Source organism: Ananas comosus, linkage group 11 (genome assembly GCF_001540865.1).
Source record: "Ananas comosus cultivar F153 linkage group 11, ASM154086v1, whole genome shotgun sequence".
In the NCBI taxonomy this organism is placed as follows: Eukaryota; Viridiplantae; Streptophyta; class Magnoliopsida; order Poales; family Bromeliaceae; genus Ananas; species Ananas comosus.
This window is the reverse complement of record NC_033631.1, coordinates 3,812,530-3,837,211: the sequence shown is the minus strand read 5'-3', so window position 1 is coordinate 3,837,211 and position 24,682 is coordinate 3,812,530. Positions and strand designations below refer to the sequence as shown.

The following is a 24,682-nucleotide window of genomic DNA, read 5'->3' as shown; positions in this document are numbered from 1 at the left end:
GGCTTTCATTAGTGTTTTGAGACCTCATATATAGTTAGGCTTAATTACAAAGGTCGCCTTAGTACACTTTGGGCTATTAACTCATTTTCCATTTTTATTAAAAATTACGTCAATTACCTTCTTGTATTTTACCACTATTTAAAATAGGTCATAGAAATTGTGATAGTGAATAGGTTGTAAATAGACCAAGTTGATAAGTCATATTATACCATATTTCAAATTCTATATATCTACTTTGCACTTAAAAAATAGATTAAAAAAATCAGATAAAAGAGATCTATTTTACTAACACTATCAAAATTAATAAATCATTTAACAATTTTGCTCAATTTGTATGATTTTACTTTATTAACTATAATATAATTAACTTTATCTACTCGATAGTCTATTTTTATAAAATTTTACAGCTAAATTTAACAACTATTCTAAATTTTAGGATTGGCCTATTGAAAATAATGGCCAAGCAAAAGAAAGTCATTTGACGCATCAAGAGACCCACGGGTAGGGACGAAGCGAGGGATTAACATTTGCGGGGGGAGCCAAGATATTAATTTGGCAGAAAAAATTCAACCTCTGATAGTAAGAAAAAGAGTTTGTCGGATTCACTCGTCACTTATTGCTAGTGACAGTAGCGATAATGTGCTCAAGAAAGAGTAAGACTACAAGAGCAAAAAGAAAATGACCAAAGGGTTTGAAAACAAATTAAGACACAAGTTTTATTAAGAAAAAATCAATTTGGCCTCCCGGAAACTAAAAAATTAGTAATATTTTAATATTTATTATAAAGGACTTATATGTAATTTTTAAAAGTTGAAAGGAGCCATGGCCACTATGAGTGTAACGTATCGAAACCCGAAAACGATAATCGAACTTTAATCAAATTGGTTAAAGTGTCGAGAGAAACGGATTGGTGAGTTCCATTTTGCATTCCAACAAGGTTGGAAGGGAAAAAATGAGTTTAAGAAGTGTTGGAATGGTTTTGGCGTCGAATGGCGCGAAGTTGAGTCGAATCGAATCCTAAAACAACATTCTGGAGCTGTTGTACCGGTACAAGGTGATGGTTGTACCGGTACAACCAGCGCAATTCGAGCTGAGTAGCTCTCGGGTTAGTGCAGTCCAGGCCTTGTACCGGTACAAGACCCCTTGTACCGGTACAGACCCTGCGCACCTGAGAGGCAGCTCTCGGGTTTGGCTCATTGTTTGGCCTTGTACCCGTACAAGAATCCTTGTACCGGTACAAGAGGCCCCAGACAGCATTTTGAAGTCTGATGCAAATAAGACTTTGTGGGGGGTTTGTTTGCAATTGTTGCAACATGTTATGAGCCTAAGCCCTCTCCCTTTCACAGCACACTCTCAAACACACCTCTCTCTCATTTTCTCTCACTTTCTCTCTCTAGAAAGCTCTCCAAGAGGTGGAGTTAGAGGAGATTTGAAGGAGAAAGCTTGGGATTTGGAGGACTAAGAGGCTAGGGTTCTCACCTACAAGGAGGATATTGTTGGAGCTTGGGCTAAGGTGAGATTTTACACAAGTTGAGCCTAGGGTTTGGGTTTAAACCTTAGATTCTTGGGTTTTGATCTCTCTACAAGTGAGGAAAACCCTCTAGAGACCTTGAAACCATGAAATTCATGGTTATCTTGGACCCCTCTCATGGTGGATTACTAGGGCTCAAAGTAGATGCTCTAGGGATGGTTCTAAAAGTTTAGAAACCTTATTAGAGAGCTTCCCAAGTGATTCTAAGCTTTCTTTTGCTTAGCAATGAGATCAATCTAGGAGAAATACAAAAATGGCTTGCTAGGGCATCCCAAAAAGGGGTTTTGTCCAAGTTGGGTTTTGATCTATTTTGATCATGTGGAAACCTAATTGAGGGTATTTTAAACGCGTTGGAACGCTTGGTTCGACAATCCGACGGGTGTATGCAAAGTTATTGACAAAAACGTCGTTTTCCGTACAGATAGCCGCAGCACGCGGATTAGGGCTTCAAAAATTTCAAGAAATTCACCGAAGTATCCTTGTAACCATCTAAGGTGGGTGGTGCATTCCAAGGACATCGAAAATCTCTCTATGTCTAAGTGTCATATTTTGAGCATAAGTGCATCTTTGAGCATCTTGCATAATAGGGTTAATTGTGAGTTTTGTTATAGCCTAATGTAAATTCAAATGCATGTTAAATATTTGTAAGAGTGTGAGAATGATGATCCCTATGTATGCATGATTGTGACAAGAACCTAGAAGGGTTAGTAAACGAAAAGTGACACTTTGACATAGATCTAGCAAGTGACATCGACGAGTCTAGAATCCTTAGTAAACAAGTGTGGTATTTTGCATGAGGACAAGAATCTAGCATTTAGAGAAGAAGTGTGGCATGAGTTCCAAAACTTGATGGTGTATATGACATTAGTGATAGTAAAGAATGCAAGAACAAGAACGATTAAGATATTACGACATTCAACCTTAGTGTTAACGGTCAATTGAGCATAGTCTTCCTTAAAGTTAAGGAATGGATTGAACTTGGAATCCTCAAATGTAGGATTGATCGTACTCACTTTAGTCCTTGTTCGAGGTTGTGGTAGCTCCCCTTCGGGCGATGTGCTCCGGAGTCGACATCACTGGGTTGTAGCGGGTATCTCCCCAGAGGACGGTCCCATCGGGTTGTAGCGGGTATCTCCCCAATTATTGGGATTTTGAGTTAGTGAGTTTGTTGAGGGCGAAACCTACGGATTAGCCAAGAGATTGGGTATTGACACTATGACTTTGCATTCATCATGAGCATTATATTGTGCACATCATTTTATATTGTTCAGGCATATTAGTTGCATTTGCTAGTTTGTTACTTACTTTCTTTTATTCTATTATGCCTGATTAGACCTAGTGGGATAGTGGGCGTGGTTGGTTGTCGAACCCACTGGAAACTTTGTTGTAGTTCTCACACCCCTATTTCGACAAAGCCGGGACCCAGCGAGCCGGCAGACGATCGCGGTAAGGGTATCGTGTCCTAGGTAGAGACCGCCCGAGACATTTATCTATTGTAGTTGCATACCCCTTTTGTTATATGTCATCTTTTGTACTTGATGATTTAGTTGTTAAAGAAAAGAACATGTATGTTGTGAAAGATCTTTACATTTAAATGCAAGAATGATATTTTGAGATCCTGTGATGTAAAAGAAAAAAAATGATGAAAAATGTAATCGATTCCTTAAGTGTAGTTGTTTACTTTCACTCTTGGCTATTGCTTGCCCTCGTGCAAGCCATTGCGTATGCTTTCGCTTATGCAATTTCTATACTCTATCTGTACCTGTTGTTGAGCCTTGGGCGGATAGGGGAGGCTCTGTCCGTTCGGCGTCTGTTTCACGCTCTCGAACCGGCCAAAAAGGATCGGGCTCGGGGCGTGACAGATAATATGGTATCAGAGAGTAAAGGGCCAAAAGGTGAAAGTATAGGATGGACTTAGAGACCCTTAGAAATGGAAAGACCTTAAGGATCTAGGAAACGTGAGTGACGTTGGACAAGTATAGCGAAAGCTTATGATTGGGTTAATGCTAATAAGTCTCTAATGTGGTTAGAGGCTAACTTAAAGTTGTTATTTGTTTTCTTTCCTTTGCGTTGTGTTCGGCGGCCGACGACATTATGCTTTGGAAGGAGAATAAATGCACTTGTATGCTTTCGCCGGATTGGGTATAATCGAGTATATTATCCGAGTAACTAACGTGAATCGCTTCATTTCAGGAAGCGATGCCGCCTCGTGGATGACCGAAGTTGCCTCGTGGTCGACCGCGTACGAGGTCTATGGCCGAGGAGCCAAGTGCGGCTCCTGTGCAACCCGGAGCAGGTGGCGACGGGGAGCTTCGGGAGCAGATGGCCGCGCTTATTGGCGTAGTGCGGCAGCAGGCGGAATCCGTTCAGCGCCAAGGGGAGCAGATCCAGAGGCTCCAGGAGGCTTTGGAGCGGCAACAGGCGGTGGCGGCGGCGGCGCCCGTGGAGGCCGTGCACCCTGCGCCTCCTGCAGTGGTGCCGAGTGCGGCCGAGGGTGTGGCCGCGGCGGCCGTGCCAGTCACGATGGTGCCGGCAGGATCGGGGACCTCTAATCCCGATAGTGCGGCAGTAGAGCCAAGCGGGAGCGTGCGTTGGAGGCACTCGTTTTGTTCAAGAAGTTCAACCCACCTATCTTCGACGGGAAGAAGATGGATCCGGCGGTAGTCGAGGCGTGGGTCGACTCGATGGAGACGCTCTTCGAGGACATCTATTCCTTGGAGAAAGACAAAGTATCTCTCGCCACACACTGCCTCGAGAAGGCGGCCAAGGTGTGGTGGAAGCGGGTGAAGCGGGATCGAACTCCTGACCTCCCACCTATGCTTTGGGAGGAGTTTAAGAGGGCGCTGTTCGCCAACTACTTTCCAGACACGGAGAAGCGGAAGTTGCAAGAAAAATTTCGCAAGTTGAAGCAGGGCGACCGATCGGTGGGGGAGTACGAGCGGGAGTTCTCCCACATTATCGACTGCGTCCCGGATGTAGTTCGTGATGATCGGGACCGCGCCGATTGGTTCGTGCGTGGGCTTCAGTCGGGGATTCATCGGGCCGTGCAAATCCTCAAGCTTCTGACCTTCGCCGAGGCTTTTGATCGAGCACTGTGGGCGGAGCAGGGCTATGCCCACGAGCGTGAGGAGTGCGAAGCCGCAGCTGAGGCAAGGGATAAGAGTAAGAAGCGGGCGGCGGGTGGCACCGGGGGCCGGCCGAGTGCAAAGAAACCCCCCCGATATTCCCGACAGCAGTCGAGGAGTTGGAGACCCTCCCATTGCGTTATTTGCGGCGGTAACCATCAACCGCCGGTATGCCCGCAGTGCGAGGGAAAGTGCTTCAAGTGTGGCCAACCGGGCCACATGTCTCGGGAGTGCCCGAGCTGGGGTTCATCTGCACCGACCTCGGCATCAGTTCCTTATACCCCGAGACAGCAGGCGGGGTTACCACCGGCGATGTTGGCTGGGCGCTCGTTCTCATCGCGTCAGCCGGAGGCATCGAGGGCACCGAGTGGGCGGGTTTTGGCCACTCAGGTGCAGGAGGAGCCGATTCCTGACGACATCGTGGCAGGTATTATTTCGATCAGAGGCACCAGAGCTAAAGCTTTATTCGACACAGGTGCATCGCATTCATTCATAGATGCATCATTCGCTAGGACTCATGGCATCAAGATCGTGCGCCATTATGACTATTGCACGGTAAATTCGGTCAAGCATACTTTTCATGTTCACGAAGAATGTGTAGCGTGCCCAGTGCAGATAGGTGACTGGGTCATGCCGATTGATCTGTTGGTGCTAAACTGAATGTGGGGTTTCGACGTGATCTTGGGGACCAACTAGCTCTCCAAGTATTATGCCGTGATAGATTGCGAAAGTAAGGTGATCACATTTCGCGAGCCTGATCGAGAGGAGCTAGTGTATCAGGCAGCTAAAAGCTCGCTTTTTGCGACGACCGTGTCGGCGGCACGGGCGAGGAAGATGATAAAAGGTGGTTGTGTGGCCTACTTGGCGACAATGGTGGAAGCCCAAAAAGAGCACCCGAATTTAGGAGGCATTCGGGTGGTGTGCGAATTCCCGGATGTATTTTCGGCGGAGTTACCGGTATTGCCACTGGACCGGGAGATCGAGTTCGTTATTGACTTGGTCCCGGGGGCGGCGCCGATCTCGAAGGTCCCGTATAGAATGGCACCGGCGGAGCTAAAAGAGCTTAAGGCACAATTGCAAGACTTGCTCGACAAAGGCTTCGTGAGGCCGAGTGTGTCACCCTGGGGAGCTCCGGTGCTATTCGTTAAGAAGAAGGACGGCACGCTTCGACTCTGCGTGGACTACCGCGAGTTGAACAAGGTCACAGTGAAGAATAAGTACCCATTGCCGAGGATCGATGACTTATTTGACCAATTGCAGGGGTCAAGGGTATATTCGAAGATTGATCTTCAATCGGGGTATCATCAGTTGAAGATACGGCCCGAAGATGTGCACAAGACGGCATACCGTACGCGGTATGGCCATTACGAGTTCACGGTGATGCCGTTTGGGCTTACTAACGCCCCGGCGGCATTCATGGACTTAATGAATAGAGTCTTCCGTCCGCAATTGGACCGGTGCGTCGTGGTATTCATTGACGACCTATTGGTATATTCTCGGACCGAGGAAGAACACGAGGAGCACTTGAGGACCGTGTTGGAGATACTCCGAAAAGAGAAGTTATATGCCAAGTTGAAGAAGTGCGACTTTTGGCTATCGGAGGTCACTTTCCTTGGTCATGTAATTTCGGGCGATGGTATCTCGGTGGATCCAAGGAAAGTGGAGGCAATTAAGGATTGGCCTCGCCCGACAAGTGTATCGGAGATTCGTAGCTTTCTTGGACTTGCGGGCTACTACCGGCGGTTCGTGGAGGGGTTTGCTAAAATAACTACTCCACTAACGCGCCTTACACACAAAGGGGTGAAGTATGTTTGGAGCCCCGAATGCGAGCGGAGCTTCGAGGAGTTAAAGGAAAGGTTGACCACGACCCCGGTGCTTGCTCTACCGACGCCGGGGGAGACCTTTGTGGTATATAGTGATGCTTCCTACGTGGGACTCGGGTGTGTCTTGATGCAAAACGGGCGGGTTATAGCTTATGCTTCACGCCAACTGAAGACTTATGAGAAGAACTACCCGATTCATGATCTTGAGCTAGCGGCGGTTATTTTCGCGCTAAAGCTATGGAGGCATTACCTATATGGGGAACATTGTGAGATCTATACGGATCACAAAAGCCTTAAGTACCTGTTCACCCAAAAGGAGTTGAATATGCGACAGCGGCGGTGGTTAGAATTGTTGAAAGACTATGATGTTACTATTCTATACCACCCCGGGAAGGCGAATGTCGTAGCCGATGCACTTAGTAGAAAATCGGGGGAAAATTTGGCTTCGGCAATTACACCCCAACCATTACTACAAAAGGAGATGCAACGGCTTGGATTGGAGGTGGTAGCACCGGGAGTACCGGCGACACTTGCGGCGTTGGTTGTTCAACCGACGCTATTGGAGAAGATTAAAGAGTTGCAAGCTTCAGATGAATATCTCCAAAAGGTGCGTGGGGAAGTTGAGAGCGGTAGTGCCGATGATTTTGGCATTGGGACCGACGGCGCACTCCGGTTTAGAAACCGTTGGTGTGTGCCTAAGAATAAGGACATCCGTAGGGCGATCATGCAAGAGGCGCACCAATCCCCTTATAGTATACACCCGGGCGGCACCAAAATGTATCAAGATTTGAAATTGCACTATTGGTGGCCGGGCATGAAGAAAGACATCGGGGAGTTTGTGGTGCAATGCCTTACTTGCCAACAAGTAAAAGTGGAGCGACGGTTTCCGGCGGAAAAATTGCAAAGTTTATCTATACCCGTTCGGAAATGGAAAAATATTGCAATGGACTTCGTGACCGGATTGCCTCGATCTCAAGGTGGGCACGATGCAATTTGGGTGATTGTAGACCGGTTGACGAAGTCGGCGCATTTCCTACCGATTCATATTACTTGGTCGGGGGACAAATTGGCTCAAGTATATATTGACGAGATTGTGAGACTTCATGGGGTGCTCGTGTCTATTGTGTCGGATCGGGACCCGAGGTTCACCTCTCACTTTTGGAGGAGCCTACAGGAGGCTTTGGGCACGCGGCTCGACTTTAGCACGGCATTTCATCCTCAAAGTGATGATCAATTGGAGAGGACAATACAAATACTTGAGGATATACTTCGAGCGTGTGTACTGGATTATAAGGGCAATTGGCATGATCATCTAACGATGGCGGAGTTCGCGTACAATAACAGTTATCAGGAGAGTATCGCGGTGGCGCCATTCGAGGCTCTTTATGGAAAGAAGTGTCGCTCCCCGATCCATTGGAGCGATGTGGGCGAGAGAGCGGCTCTCGGCCCCGATGTAGTGCGGGAAGCGGAGGAGAAAGTTCGCCTTGCTCGCCAACGACTTGCTACGGCGCTATCTCGGTAAAAGAGCTATGCCGACAAACGGAGAAAAGATATAGAATTTGCCATTAGAGACCACGTGTTTTTGAAGATTTCGCCGATGCGAGGGATTAAGCGATTTGGAATTCGTGGGAAGCTAAGTCCCCGGTACCTTGGACCGTTCGAGGTACTAGAGCGGGTCGGCGCGGTGGCGTACAAAGTAGCATTACCACCGAGGCTTGCGGGAGTGCACGATGTGTTTCACGTGTCGAATCTCCGCAAGTATGTTCGCGACCCCGATCATGTTCTCTCGTTTGAACCGTCTAAGATTCAAGAGGATATGACTTATGAGGAGTTCCCGGCATTCATTATCGATCGAGAAATAAGAAAACTACGAAATCGCGAGATTCCGTATGTTAAGATTCGTTGGAGTAACCACGACGACCGGAAAGCTACTTGGGAGCTCGAGAGCGCAATGCGGGAGCATTACCCTCATCTCTTCGACGAGCTGAACTGAGGTATGAATTTAAGTTAAATTAAGCTAGTTTCGCGGACGAAACTAAATATAAGGGGTGGAGAATGTAACGTATCGAAACCCGAAAACGATAATCAAACTTTAATCAAATTGGTTAAAGTGTCGAGAGAAACGGATTGGTGAGTTCCATTTTGCATTCCAACAAGGTTGGAAGGGCAAAAATGAGTTTAAGAAGTGTTGGAATGGTTTTGGCATCGAATGGCGCGAAGTTGAGTCGAATCGAAGCCTAAAACTGCATTCTGGAGCTGTTGTACCGGTACAAGGTGATGGTTGTACCGGTACAACCAGCGCAATTCGAGCTGAGTAGCTCTCGGGTTGGTGCAGTCCAGGCCTTGTACCGGTACAAGACCCCTTGTACCGGTACAGACCCTGCGCACCCGAGAGGCAGCTCTCGGGTTTGGCTCACTGTTTGGCCTTGTACCCGTACAAGAATCCTTGTATCGGTACAAGAGGCCCCAGACAGCATTTTGAAGTCTGATGCAAATAAGACTTTGTGGGGGGTTTGTTTGCAATTATTGCAACATGTTATGAGCCTAAGCCCTCTCCCTTTCACAGCACACTCTCAAAACACTCTCTCTCTCTTATTTCTCTCTTTCTCTCTCTAGAAAAACCCTAGGGTTTGGTGGAGAAGGTGGAGAAGAAGAAGAAGAAGTTGGATTTTGGAGGCTTGGAGGCTTTGGTGGCTCTCCAACAAGGTGGATTTTGGTGAGCTCGTGGCTAAGGTGAGTTTATTGCACAAGAGAGTCTAGGGTTTGGTTTTAAACCTTGGGATTTAGAGTTTTGATCCTCTAATTAACCTAGAAATCCTCTAAAGACCATGACTCCATGAAAAACATGGATTTCTTGGACCCCTCTCATGGTGGATCACTAGGGCTCAAAGTAGATGCCCTAGGGATGGTTCTAAAAGCTTAGGAACCTTAGTAGAGAGCTTCCCAAGTGATTCTAAGCTTTCTTTTGCTTAGCAATGAGATCAATCTAGGGGAAATGCAAAAGTTGCATGTTAGGGCATCCCAAAGAGGGGTTTTGCCCAAGTTGGATTTTGATCTATTTTGATCATGTGGAAACCTAATTGAGGGTATTTTAAACGCGTTGGAACGCTCGGTTCGACAATCCGACGAGTGTATGCAAAGTTATTGACAAAAACGTCGTTTTCCGTACAGATAGCCGCAGCACGCGGATTAGGGCTTCAAAAATTCCAAGAAATTCACCGAAGCATCCTTGTAACCATCTAAGGTGGGTGGTGCATTCCAAGGACATCGAAAATCTCTCTATGTCTAAGTGTCATTTTTTGAGCATAAGTGCATCTTTGAGCATCTTGCATAATAGGGTTAATTGTGAGTTTTGTTATAGCCTAATGTAAATTCAAATGCATGTTAAATATTTGTAAGAGTGTGAGAATGATGATCCCTATGTATGCATGATTGTGACAAGAACCTAGAAGGGTTAGTAAACGAAAAGTGACACTTTGACATAGATCTAGCAAGTGACATCGACGAGTCTAGAATCCTTAGTAAACAAGTGTGGCATTTGGCATGAGGACAAGAATCTAGCATTTAGAGAACAAGTGTGGCATGAGTTCAAGAACTTGATAGTGTATATGACATTAGTGGTAGTAAAGAATGCAAGAACAAGAACGATTGAGATATTATGACATTCAACCTTAGTGTTAAGGGTCAATTGAGCATAGTCTTCCTTAAAGTTAAGGAATGGATTGAACTTGGAATCCTCAAATGTAGGATTGATCGTACTCACTTTAGTCCTTGCTCGAGGTTGTGGTAGCTCCCCCTCGGGCGATGTGCTCCGGAGTCGACATCACTGGGTTGTAGCGGGTATCTCCCCAGAGGACGGTCCCATCGGGTTGTAGCGGGTATCTCCCCGATTATTGGGATTTTGAGTTGGTGAGTTTGTTGAGGGCGAAACCTACGGGTTAGCCAAGAGATTGGGTATTGACACTATGACCTTGCATTCATCATGAGCATTATATTGTGCATATCATTTTATATTGTTCAGGCATATTAGTTGCATTTGCTAGTTGGTTACTTACTTTCCTTTATTCTATTATGCCTGATTAGACCTAGTGGGATAGTCGGCGTGGTTGGTTGCCGAACCCACTGGGAACTTTGTTGTAGTTCTCACACCCCTATTTCCACAGAGCCGGGACCCAGCGAGCCGGCAGACGATCGCGGTAAGGGCATCGCGTCCTAGGTAGAGACCGCCCGAGACATTTATCTATTGTAGTTGCATACCCCTTTTGTTATATGTCATCTTTTGTACTTGATGATTTAGTTGTTAAAGAAAAGAACATGTATGTTGTGAAGCATCTTTACATTTAAATGCAAGAATGATATTTTGAGATCCTGTGATGTAAAAGAAAAGAAATGATGAAAAAATATAATTGATCCCTTAAGTGTAGTTGTTTACTTTCACTCTTGGCTATTGCTTGCCCTCGTGCAAGCCATTGTGTATGCTTTCGCTTATACAATTTCTATACTCTATCTGTACCTGTTGTTGAGCCTTGGGCGGACAGGGGAGGCTCTGTCTGTTCGGCGTCTGTTTCACGCTCTCGAACCGGCCAAAAAGGATCGGGCTCGGGGCGTAACAATGAGCCTCACAATGGCTCCATCCCTTCCCACGGGTCTGTTGGTCTTTGAAAATTTACAATGAAGTACTTTGCGGCTTTTTGTAAAATGTTAATTATAAATTGGTTTCGATACATCAGGAGGAGTCTAATACTACAGAACACCAAAGTGTTCATAGGGATGTAATATGGGTCATGTCGGCTTTAAATTCGTGTTGTGTCTGGTAAGCCTAAATTTCTTGAACATAGGGCACAGCATTGCCCACCCGGCCTGGACAACACGGGTCGTGCAATGCGACCGGTTCTCTCTTCTCTCTCTCTCTCTCTCTCTCATCTCTCTCTCCTGTATATTATATATATATATATAATATATATATATATATATATTATATATATATTAATTTTGTTTAAATTTTAAAAAAATTTAAATAAAAAGAACCAAAATACCTCCCAACAATTAAAAACATCTAACAATTAGAGAGATATTTTGATCCAAAATAGGAGGGCTTTGGGCAGTTCAAGGCCCAAGGCCCCACTTTTTTATTTTTTTTTTTTTGAATCTTTTGAATTATTTCTAATTTACTTTAATTGTATTATCATAATTGTATGCATGTGGTCGAACGTATTAAAACAATAGCGAGGTTGATTATTTCCATGTTTTGTCATTGCATACTTTATTGTAAGGTTATGTCACGCCCCGAGTCCGATTCTATTTGGCCGGTTCGAGCACGTCGAACAGACGCCGAACGGACAGAGCCTCCCCTGCCCGCCCAAGGCTCAACAATAATTACAAATAGAGTACAAAATTTGCTCATGCGGAAGCATACATAACGGCTTGCACGAGGGCAAGCAATAGCCAAAATGAAAGTACTAAACTAAACTTCAACAAGTAATATGATTAACTTTAAATCACATACATGTATACTACTTTAATCAAGTTCCTTTACATGCTATTTCATCATTTCTTTTTACATCACAATGCTCCAAAATATAACTTTTGACATTTAAACTAAATAACTTTTATATCATACTCATAAGTATCTAGAATCATCAAATACAAAAGATGATAGTAAAGGAAATGCAACTACAAAATATGAAACCATCTCGGGTTGTCTCTATCTAGGGCACGATGCCCTACCACGGTCGTCTGCCGGCTCGCTCGGTCCCAGCTCTGTGGAAAAATGGGGTATGAGAACTACAACAAAGTACACAGTGGATTCGGCCGCCGACCATGCCGACTTTCCCACTTGGTCTAAATCAGGCATAATAGAAGAAAAAAGATATAGATAGTAACCAAACTATACAAATGCAGCTAATATGCCTGAACAATAATCAATGCAATGCTCAATAGTATGCTCATGATGAATGCAAGATCACAATTTCATTGCCCAATCTCTTGGCTAACCCGTAGGTTTCGCCCCTCAACAAACTGATCAACCCAAATCTCTACTATCGGGGAGATACCCGCTACAACCCGACGGGACCGTCTTCTGGGGAGATACTCGCTACGACCCAGTGATGACAACTCCGGAGCACATCGCCGGAGGGGGAGCTACCGCCCTCGAGCCAGGACTATAGGTGAGTACGATCAATCCTTAACTTTAAGAATTTCAAGTTCAATCTATTCCTTAGCTTTAAGAAAAACCTTGCTCATATGACCCTTAACTCAAAAGTTGTTATATCATAATGTCGCTATCTCTATTTACTTGCATTTTTTAACCTTTATTAGTGTCATATACACTACTTTGTTCTTATACTCATTCATTAATGCATCACTTGTTTTCTAAGTGTTCAACTCTAGCATTCTTGACTCGTCGATGCCACTCTCTACAATTATGTCAACATGTCACTTTTGTTCTCTATGTCACTAAGTCCTTTAGCTTTGCTAGGTTCTTATGATCATACATGCATGCATAGGGTTATACCATTCCTTGCTCTTATGCTATGATTACTCATGCATTTTTACTCATAGCATTCCAATAAAACTCACAAGTACCCTATTATGCAAAAGAGCCAACATTCACATATACTCAAAAATGACACTTTAGACATAAAAAAATTTCGAGGTCCTCGGTATGCACCACCCACCTTATATGATTGCAAAGGTATTACAGTGAATTTCTTAAAATTTTTGAAGCCCTATTCTGCGTGCTACGGCTATCTGTACCAAAACGAAGCCAAATTAGGCTTTTTCCCAATTAACTTCGCGTACTCTCGTCGTATTGTCGAACCGAGCGCACCAACGCGTTTGTTATATCACCAATTAGGTTTCTACAAGGTCAATTTACCTTGAAAACAACCTAGGGCAAAAGCTCCAAATTTGGTGCTCTAACAATGCCATATGTCAAATTTTCTGGAATTGATCTTGTAGCTAAGCAAAATCAAACTTAGAACCATCCAAAGAGCTCTCTAATACCATTCCTAAACTATTCCGACCATTTCTAGGGCATCAAAAGCTAATCCTGGAGGTTCACCATAAGAGCTCATGAGAAAAACATGAGTTTCATGTGTTTCATGGCCTCAAGGTAGTTCTAGCCTTGCAAGAAGTTCAAACCCCAAAAACTTAAGGTATAAATCCAAACTCTAGACCCAATCTTGCATAAAACTCACCTTAGCCCACTAGCTCTCCAATGTCTATCTTGTAGGAGAGCCCAAACCCTTCAAATCTCCAAAAATCCCTTCTAAAGCCTTCTTCTCCTTCTCCTAGCTCTTGGAAGTGATTTTTAGAGAGAGAAAGAGGAAAATGAGGTGGAGGTGGGTTCTCTGCAGTGAAGAGAGAATAGAGGGTGTTGGGGTGTTATATGGGTTGCTACAAATGCAAATAAACCCTCCATTTTATTTTATTTCGCAGCAGACCATCCCTGCTGCCAGAGCCAAAGTAAACCGGTACACGGGTTCTTGTACCGGTACACGTTTGCGCAGAGGCCAAACCCGAGAGTTGCTCTTCTCAGGCAGTGATGGTTGTACCGGTACAGCATTGATGTTGTACCGGTACACTTTGCCCAGACTGCCGTTTTTCGCGTTGTTCGACTTCTCTTCGTGCCGAGCAATGTTAAAATCCTTTTAACTCTTTTAGAACTCCTTTTTAACCGTTCCAACATTGTTGGAATGCTAAATGGAACTTGTCCAACTATTTCTCTCGACAACTTTAACCAATTTGGGTAAAGTTCGATAATCGCTCTCGAGGTTTTAATATGTTACATTCTCCACCCCATAAAATTTGTTTCGTCCGCGAAACTGCTTAGCTGAAACCTAGATCCGTACCTCAATTCAATTCTTCAAAGAGATGAGGATGACGCTCTTTCATCACGTCCTCAAGCTCCCAAGTATCTTCCCGATCGTCGTGGTTGCTCCAATATATTTTAACATATGGAATTTCACGATTCCGTAGTTTTCTCACTTCTCGATCGACGATTAATGCCGGGAACTCCTCGTAAGTCATATCCTCTTGAAGCTCCATCGACACATACGAAAGAATATGCTCCGGATTATGAATATACTTACGGAGATTGGATACATGAAATACATCATGCACTCCCGCAAGTCTCGGTGGTAATGCTACTTTGTAAGCCACCGCGCCGACTCGTTCCAAAACCTCAAATGGTCCGACATACCGGGGACTTAGCTTCCCTTGGACACCGAACCGTTTAACTCCCCGCATCGGCGATACCTTTAGAAATACGCGGTCTCCAATCGCGAACTCTATATCCTTTCTTCGCTTGTCGGCATAACTTTTGTGCCGAGATTGCGCCGTAACAAGTCGTTGGCGGGCGAGGCGAACTTTCTCCTCCGCCTCCGCACTACATCGGGGCCAAGAGCCACTCTCTCGCCCACCTCGCTCCAATGAATAGGAGAGCGACATTTCCTTCCATAAAGGCCTCGAATGGCGCCATCGCAACACTTTCCTGATATCTATTATTATACGCGAATTCCGCCATTGGTAAATGATCGTGCTATCCGCCCTTGTAGTCAAGTACAGACGCTTGAAGCATATCCTCAAGTATTTGAATAGTCCTCTCCAATTGACCATCACTCTGAGGATGAAATGTCGTACTAAAGTCGAGCCGTGTGCCCAAAGCATCTTGTAAGCTCCTCCAAAAATATGATGTGAACCTTGGGTCCTGATCCGATACAATTGACACCGGAACCCCGTGAAGTCTCACAACCTCGTCGAGATATACTTTAGCTAGCTTGTCTCCCAACCATGTAATATGAATCGGTAGGAAATGCGCCGACTTTGTCAACCGGTCCACTATCATCCAAATTGCATCGTGCCCACCCTGAGATCGGGGCAAACCGGTCACGAAGTCCATAGCGATATTTTTTCATTTCCAAATGGGTATAGGTAGGCTTTGCAATTTCCCCGCCGGAAACCGCCGCTCTACTTTTACTTGTTGGCACGTAAGACATTGTGCCACGAACTCCCCAATGTCTTTCTTCATGCCCGGCCACCAATAGTATGCTTTCAAATCTTGGTACATCTTGGTGTCGCCCGGGTGGATACTATAAGGAGATTGATGTGCTTCTTACATAATCGCCTTGCGAATGTCCTTGTTCTTGGGTACACACCAACGATTTCGGAATCGAAGTGTGCCGTCGGTCCCAATGCCAATATCATCGTACTACCACTCTTAACTTTACCGCACACTTTCTGGAGATACTCGTCAGAAGCTTGCAACTCTTTTATCCTCTCCAACAAGGTCGGTTGTACCACCAGAGCGGCAAGTGTAGCCGGCACTCCCGGCGCTACTACTTCCAATTCAAGCCATTGCATCTCTTTTTACAATAATGATTGGGGTGTAATTGCCGAAGCCAAGTTTTCCCCCGATTTTTGACTAAGTGCATCGTCCACGACGTTTGCTTTTCCGGGGTGGTATAGAATAGTAACATCAAAGTCTTTCAATAATTCTAACTACCGCCGTTGTCGCATATTCAGCTCCTTTTGGGTGAACAAGTATTTAAGACTTTTGTGATCCGTGTAAATCTCACAATGTTCACCATACAAGTAATGCCTCCATAACTTTAGCGCGAAAATAACCGCCGCTAGCTCGAGGTCGTGAATCGGGTAGTTTTCTTCATAGCTCTTCAATTGGCGTGAAGCATAAGCTATAACCCGCCCGTTTTGCATCAAGACACACTCGAGACTTACATATGAAGCATCACTGTACACAATAAAGGTCTCCCCAGGCGTCGGTAGACCAAGCACCGGGGTCGTTGTCAACCTTTTCTTTAACTCTTCGAAGCTCCGATCACAATCGTCGCTCCACACATATTTCACTCCCTTGTGTGTAAGGCGCGTTAGTGGAGTAGTTATTTTGGCGAACCCCTCCACGAACCGCCGATAGTAGCCCGCTAGTCCAAGAAAACTGTAGACCTCCGCTACACTCGTCGAACGAGGCCAATCTTTAATTGCCTCCACTTTCTTCGGATCCACTGAGATACCCTCACCCAAGATCACATAACCTAAGAAAGTAACCTCCGATAGCCAAAAGTCACATTTCTTCAATTTGGCATATAGCTTCTCTTTTCGGAGTATTCCAAATACGGTCCTCAAGTGCTCCTCGTGTTCTTCCTCACTCCGTGAATAGACCAACAAGTCGTCAGTAAACACCACGACACACCGGTCTAACAACGGTCGGAAGACCCTATTCATTAAGTCCATGAACGCCGCCGGGGCGTTGGTAAGCCCAAACGGCATTACCGTGAACTCATAATGGCCATACCGCGTACGGTACGCCGTTTGTGCACATCCTTGGACCGTATCTTCAACTGATGATACCCCGATTGAAGATCTTTCTTCGAGTACACCCTCGACCCGTGCAATTGGTAGAATAGATCATCAATCCTCGGCAACGGGTACTTGTTCTTAACTGTCACTTTATTCAACTCGCGGTAGTCCACGCAGAGTCAAAGTGTGCCATCCTTTTTTTCACAAATAGCACCGGGGCTCCCCACGGTGACACGCTCGGCCTCACAAATGCCTTTATCGAGCAAGTCTTGCAACTGTGCCTTTAGTTCTTTTAGCTCCGCCGGTGCCATTCTATACGGAGCCTTCGAAATTGGCGCCGCTCCGGGAATCAAATCAATAACGAACTCGATCTCTCGGTCCGATGGCAATCCCGGTAACTCCGCCGGAAATACATCCGAAAATTTGCACGCTATCTGAATACCCTCAAGTTCCGGGTACACTTTTTAGGCTTCTACCATTGTCGCCAAGTAGACTACACATCCACCCTTAATAATTTTCCTCGCTCTCGCCGCCATACGGTTGCTGCGAAGCGCTTGCTTTTACATGCCCAGTATACGAACTCTTCTTGATTAGGCTTACGAAACGTGATCACCTTACTTTCGCAATCTATAACGGCATAGTATTTGGAGAGCCAAATGATCCCCAAGATTACGTCGAAGCCCCACATTTGGTTTAACACCAATAGGTCTATCGGCATGACCCAATCGCCTATCTGCACCGGACACGCCAAGTACTCGTCATGAACATGGAATGAGTGCTCCGGTGTATTCACCGACCAATAATCCTCGTTATGCGTGATCGTTATGTCATGAGCTTTTGCAAATGATGGACAAATGAATGAATGCGATGCACTTGTGTCGAATAAAGTTCTAGCTTTAGTGCCTTTAATCAAGATAATGCCTGCCACGACGTCATCGGGAACTGCAGGCTGCTCCTCCACCTGAGTGGCAAAAACCCGCCCACTCGGTGCTCTGGATGCCTCTGGCTGACGCGATGAAGATGAGCGTCCAATCGACATAGCTGGTGGTAACCTCGCAAGCTGTCTCGGGGTAGAAGGAACTGACGCTGCTGTCGGTGCAGACGACCCCCAACTCGGGCACCCCCGTGACATGTGCCCTGGTTGGCCGCACTTGAAGCACTTTCCCTTGCGCTGCGGGCATGCCGGCGGTCGATGGTCACCACCGCAAATAGGACAATGGGAAGGCCTCCAACTCCTCGACTGCTGCCGGGGATACCGAGGGGGTTTCTTTGCACTCGGCCGGCCCCCGGTGCCACCCGCCGCCAGTTTCTTTTCCTTGTCCCGCGACTCCGCCATAGCTTCGCGCTCCTCTCGCGCGTGGGCGCTGCCATGCTCCGCCCATAGAGCTCAATCAAAGACCTCCGCAAAGGTCGTCAGCTTGAGGATTTGTACCGCCTCATAGATCCTCAACCTAAGTCCTCGCAGGAACCAATCGGCCCGGTCCCGATCATCACGAACAACCTACGGGATGCAATCGATAATGTGGGAGAACTCCTGCTCGTAATCCGCCACTGAGCGATCTCCCTGCCTCGGCTTGCGGAACTTTTCTTGCAGCTTCCGCTTCACAGTGTCGGGGAAGTAATTAGCGAACACCGCCCTCTTGAACTCCTCCCAAGGCATAGGCGGAAGATCGGGAGATTGATCCCGCCTAATTCGCTTTCATCACACCTTCGCCGCCTTCTCAAGGCAATGTGTGGCGAGGTACACCTTGTCCTTCTCCAAGATATACAAGTCCTCGAAGAGCGTCTCCATGGAGTCAATCCATGACTCCACCACCACCGGTTCCACCACCCCCCCTTCGAAAATAGGTGGGTTGAACTTATTGAACTGTACGAGAGCCGCTAACGCACGCTCCCGTTCCGCCTCCACTGCGGCACTATCGGGGTTTGAGGTCCCCGATCCGGCCGGTATCGCCGTAACTGGGATGGCCACCGCGGCCACTCCCGCGCTACTCCCTCGGCCACCATCGACACCACTGCAGGGGGCGCAGGATGCTCGGCCTCCACTCGCGCGGCCGCCGTTTGCTGCCACTCTAAGGCCTCCTGGAGCCTTTGGATTTGCTCCCCTTGGTGCTGAACGGACTCCGCTTGTTGCCGCACTACGCCAATAAGCGCGGCCATCTACTCTCGAAGCTCCACGTCGCCACCTGCTCCGGGTTGCACGAGAGCCGCACTTGGCTCCTCGGCCATAGACCTCGTTCGCGGTCGACCACGAGGCATCTTAGGTCGTCTACGAGGTGGCGTTGCTTCCTGAAATGAAGCAATTCACATTAGTTATTCAATATTACACTCGAACATACCCAATTCGGCGAAAGCAATAAGTGTATTTAGTTTTCTTCCAAAGCATCATGTCGTCGGCCGCCGATCACAACACAAGGAAAAGAAAATAAATATCAACTTAAATTTAGTCTCTAACCACATTAGAGACATATTAACATTAACCCAATCATAAGCTTTCGCTATATTTTGATTCCACGTCGCACACGTCTCCCAGATCCTTAAGGTTTCCATTCCTAAGGGTCTCTAGGTCCATCCTATACTTTCACTTTTAGGCTCTTTACGCTCTGATACCATTATATCTGTTACGCCCCGAGCGCGGTCCTATTTGGCCGGTTCGAGCACGTCGAACAGACGCTGAACGGACAGAGCCTCCCCTACCCGCCCAAAGCGTAACAACAAGTACAAATAGACTACAAAATTTGCACGTGCGGAAATATACATAACGACTTGCACGAGGGCAAGCAATAGCCAAAGTGAAAGTACTAAACTAAACTTCAACAAGTAATATGATTAACTTTAAATCACATATATGTATACTACTTTAATCAAGTTCCTTTACATGCTCTTTCATCATTTCTTTTTACATCACAATACTCCAAAATATAACTTTTGACATTTAAAGTAAATAACTTTTACATCATACTCATAAGCATCTAGAATCATCAAATACAAAAGATGATAGTAAAGGGAATGCAACTACAAAATATGAAACCATCTCGGGTGGTCTCTATCTAGGGCGCGATGTCCTTACCGCGGTCGTCTGCCGGCTTGCTCGGTCCCGGCTCTGTGGAAAAATGGGGTGTGAGAACTACAACAAAGTTTTCAGTGGGTTCGGCCGCCGACCACGTCGACTTTCCCACTAGATCTAAATCAGGCATAATAGAAGAAAAAAGATATAGATAGTAACCAAACTATACAAATGCAGCTAATATGCCTGAACAATAATCAATGCAATGCTCAATAGTATGCTCATGATGAATGCAAGATCACAATTTCATTGCCCAATCTCTTGGCTAACCCGTAGGTTTCGTCCCTCAACAAACTCACCAATCCAAATCTTTACTATCGGGGAGATACCCGCTACAACCCGACGAGACCGTCCTCTGGGGAGATACTCGCTACGACCCAGTGATGACAACTTCGGAGCACATCGCCGGAGGGGGAGCTACCGCCCTCGAGCCAGGACTATGGGTGAGTACGATCAATCCTTAACTTTAAGGATTCCAAGTTCAATCCATTCTTTAGCTTTAAGGAAAACCTTGCTCATATGACCCTTAACTCAAAGGTTGTTATGTCATAATGTCGCTATTTCTATTTACTTGTATTCTTTAACCTTTATTAGTGTCATATACACTACTTCGTTCTTGTACTCATTCATTAATGCCACACTTGTTTTCTAAGTATTCAACTCTAGCATTTCTTGACTCGTCGATGCCACTCTCTACAATTATGTCAACATGTCACTTTTGTTCTCTATGTAATTAAGTCCTTTAGCTTTGCTAGGTTCTTATCATCATACATGCATGCATAGGATTATACCATTCCTTACTCTTATACTATGATTACTCATGCATTTATACTCATAGCATTCGAATAAAACTCACAAGTACCCTACTATGCAAAATAGCCAACATTCATATATACTCAAAAATGACACTTTAGATATAAAAGGAATTTCGAGGTTCTCGGTATGCACCACCCACCTTGTATGGTTGCAAAGGTGCTACGGTGAATTTCTTGGAATTTTTGAAGCCCTATTCTGCGTGCTACGGCTATCTGTACGAAAACGAAGCCAAATTAGGCTTTTTCCCATTTAACTTCGAGTACTCTGGTCGTATTGTTGAACCGAGCGCACCAATGTTCGTTATACCCCCAATTAGGTTTCTATAAGGTCAATTTGCCTTGGAAACAATCTAGGAAAAAAGCTCCAAATTTGGTGCTCTAATACTGCCATATGTCAAATTTATTGCGATTGATCTTGTAGCTAAGCAAAATCAAACTTAGAACCATCCAAGGAGCTCTCTAATACCATTCCTAAACTATTCCGACCATTTCTAGGGCATCAAAAGCTAATTCCGACCATTTCATGGCCTCAAGGTAGTTTCTAGCCTTGCAAGAAGCTCAAACCCCAAAAACTTAGGGTATAAATTCAAACCCTAGACCCAATCTTGCATAAAACTCACCTTAGCCCACTAGCTCTCCAATATCCACCTTGTAGGAAAGCCCAAACCTTTCAAATCCCTAAAAATTCCTTCTAAAGCCTTCTCCTCCTTCTTCTCCTAGCTCTTGGAAGTGATTTTTAGAGAGAGAAAGAGGGAAATGAGGTGGAGGTGGGTTCTCTGCAGTGAAGAGAGAATAGAGGGTGTTGGGGTGTTATATGGGTTGCTACAAATGCAAATAAACCCTCCATTTCATTTTATTTCGCAGCAGACCATCCCTGCTGCCAGAGCCAAAGTGTACCGGTACACGGGTTCTTGTACCGGTATACATTTGCGTAGAGGCCAAACCCGAGAGCTGCTCTTCTTGGGCAGTGATGGTTGTACCGGTACAACATTGATGTTGTACCGGTACACTTTGCCCAGACTACCGTTTTTCGCGTTGTTCGACTTCTTTTTTCGCCGAGCAATGCTAAAACCCTTTTAACTCTTTAAGAACTTCTTTTTAACTCTTCCGACATTGTTGGAATGCTAAATGAAACTTATCCAACTATTTCTCTCGAGAACTTTAACCAATTTGGATAAAGTTCGATAATCGCTCTCGAGATTTCAATATGTTACAGGTCAGCAGCATGTTTACATTAAGTGATTAATATTGTAATTTTTTTTATTTGATTGATGTTTTTGATCAGTTGTAGGACGTTAATTTGAGCATGTTCACAATCAAGGTTTTAAGTGTCCGTGAACACGGGCCATATCCATCTTACTGTGCCGTGCCAACAAGATACCGGCACGATATAGACCCCGTACCGATGGCACAACTTAAAATTCTCTATTCTTTAAATTAGTGAGTAATTTCCTCAATTAAGTTCAAAAGATGTGATAAAAAGATATAATAAATAGTTAGAATATTTTGTTGCTAAAGAAAATAAATATTTCATATTATTATATATCGGTACACAAGAATTTTTTTGACTGGCACGCATCGGCACGGCTCGGCACGCAACGTGTCGTACCGTGTCAGCAAGTTTCCGGCATGTCCCTATACCACGGCACTTAAAATTCTTGTTCACAATCTTGAAGTATTGAATGTGATGACCCCTCACGCTTGTGAATAAATATAATAATATATATAAAGTTAGAGAATTTTGAGCAATTTTGTGAAACAACGTCGTCACTTGCAGAAAACTTTTAAAGAAAAATTAAAATTATTAATCAATCCTAAGTAAAATTAAAATTATTAATCAATTCAAAGTAAAATCTACAAGACAAAGTAAGATCTATAAGATAGAAATATTATATTATTTTTATAAATTAGATTTAAATCTATAAGATAAAAATATTTTAATATTTTATTTAAATTAGACTAGATCAGTGGCGGATCTAGAAATTTTCTCGTGTGGGGTCAAATATATAAGGAAAAACCAATATAGAAAAAAATAAAAAAGGTAAACTAGTCTTTAGTATTATGTAAAAACAAATATTAGTTCTTTTATAATTGTCTTTGATGTGTCTTCATATTCGAAAAATCATAAAATTAGAAAAAAAGAAATATACTGGCACCTAACTAGGATTGGATTTGACTTTTGAAATATTGATCAATATATTAACTAAATTCAATATAACGAGGATAGGTAAAGAGGAAGATTATGTACGATCAAGGAGGCTAGGATTTTTTTTTATTAGATTATTTTTTAACTTTTTGATCGTGCTAAGAAAAAAAGAAATTAACGGGTTACCGGATCCGCTATAATATTTTTGTCTAAATACAAAAGTTTTGTTGGACCCCACTTGAGATCAACTTAATTGGGCTCCTCGGGCTAATTTATACACACCAAAAAAAAAAAAAAAAATCCAATTAAGAGATTTTTATCTCAAGTGAGGCCCACAAAATATGAATTTTTTTGCTGTTTTGCTTCATCTACAGTGGGATCAATGGACCCTACTGATTTATATATGCATCCGCCAATGGACTAGATAAAATTATATTATAGTTTCGTTCAAACTTGGCTCTAAATAGAAATAGAAATTAAAGTAAATAAGATTATAAAATTATAGTAGAATAAGATTATAAAATCATCTTCTGTGTCGTCAGAAAATAGAACAAAACTCTAAAAAAATAAAAGAATAATATAATACACAAAATACTCCTCACTTTTTAACAGCCTAATCCCTTCCCCCTCCTATTTCTACTTGCAAGCAGGCCTTACTCCTTATCTATACACTAGGTTGGTTTTCTATTTCTCATCATCTATTTTTCTTGCTTAAGTACATGTGGAAAATTTTGTTTTCTTAATTTTGGTTCGATTATCTCTTCTAATGTTTTTTCTTTTTCTTTTTCTTTGGTTGCATACTAGCTTTTGTCAGGATTAAGGGGGAAACAAGATGATGCGGCCAATTTAGCATTTGAGTTTTTGAACAAACTCAACTCAACTAAGCATAGCCAAAAATTCCGTTGAGTTCGGTAACTTTCACAATTAGCATAAGAAACTTTTATATAGCTATAATTTTTTACTCCAGTATCCGATTTCAACGTGTAACCCCAATTACGAAAATACTTCTCGAGATCTACACATCACATCGTGAAGACATTCTAGCTGAATTTGAAACCCAAATTCAATTGTTTCGGACTCCGTTTTCAAAATTTTACGCTATATATTTTCGGAAAGTTCTATATATATTTTTTAGTTTTAGTCTGATTATTTGATTATTTCTAATCTGATTAGGTTTAGAGATATATTAAAATTTATTATTTTCATCTAGCGGGTATCGCCTCTATATATAGAGGCGGCGTTCAATTAGTGTAATCAGATTTAAGATCCAGTTGATTAATAATATTTCGTCTTTGTCAAAGAATTGGTTCTTCGTGTATTATCTCTTTCCATCCTTTTATTTATGCCCTCTCAACGCAGTTTACGTTTGCATCACAAAATGCCAAGTTCATCTACAGGAAGCCGTAGCACTTCTCGTTCAGGTTCTTCCTGTCATCGGAGGGAAGTCCCGTAAGACACCTTCGAGAATATCGGTAACAGTCGACATTCCAGGAAGAAGGTTTTTTGGATGCAAAAATTATATGACTTCTTATCACTATGGACTTTTCCGGTGGTATTATCCAGGCATATGCAAAAGAGGGAAAGAATTTATAGGAGAGTTGTTCAAAAAGTTAGTTTAATGAAGAACAAACTCTCGGTTCTTCAAAGTGAAGTTGTTGGTTTGGAGCAGAGAAAGGCCAATCTAAGCAACCTAGTAGTTGAACAAGATTATATATACACAGAATGTGGTGGAGGCTGCCAAGAAACAGTCGGAGCAAGAAATATCAGATGTGAGGGAGTGCAAGAAGAGGAAAACTATTAATCGAAAGAATCTTCTTCAGTTGGTTTATGGATTAATAGTTGTTTTAGTTGTTAGGTG

General features: G+C 44.0%; 1 protein-coding gene across 1 annotated transcript in view; it reads left to right on the top strand.

Moving 5' to 3' along the window:
* Positions 1–24,682, top strand: part of LOC109717044 — a 58,716-nt gene that overhangs the window by 5,596 nt on the left and 28,438 nt on the right. The gene's annotated exons all lie outside the window — the stretch shown is intronic.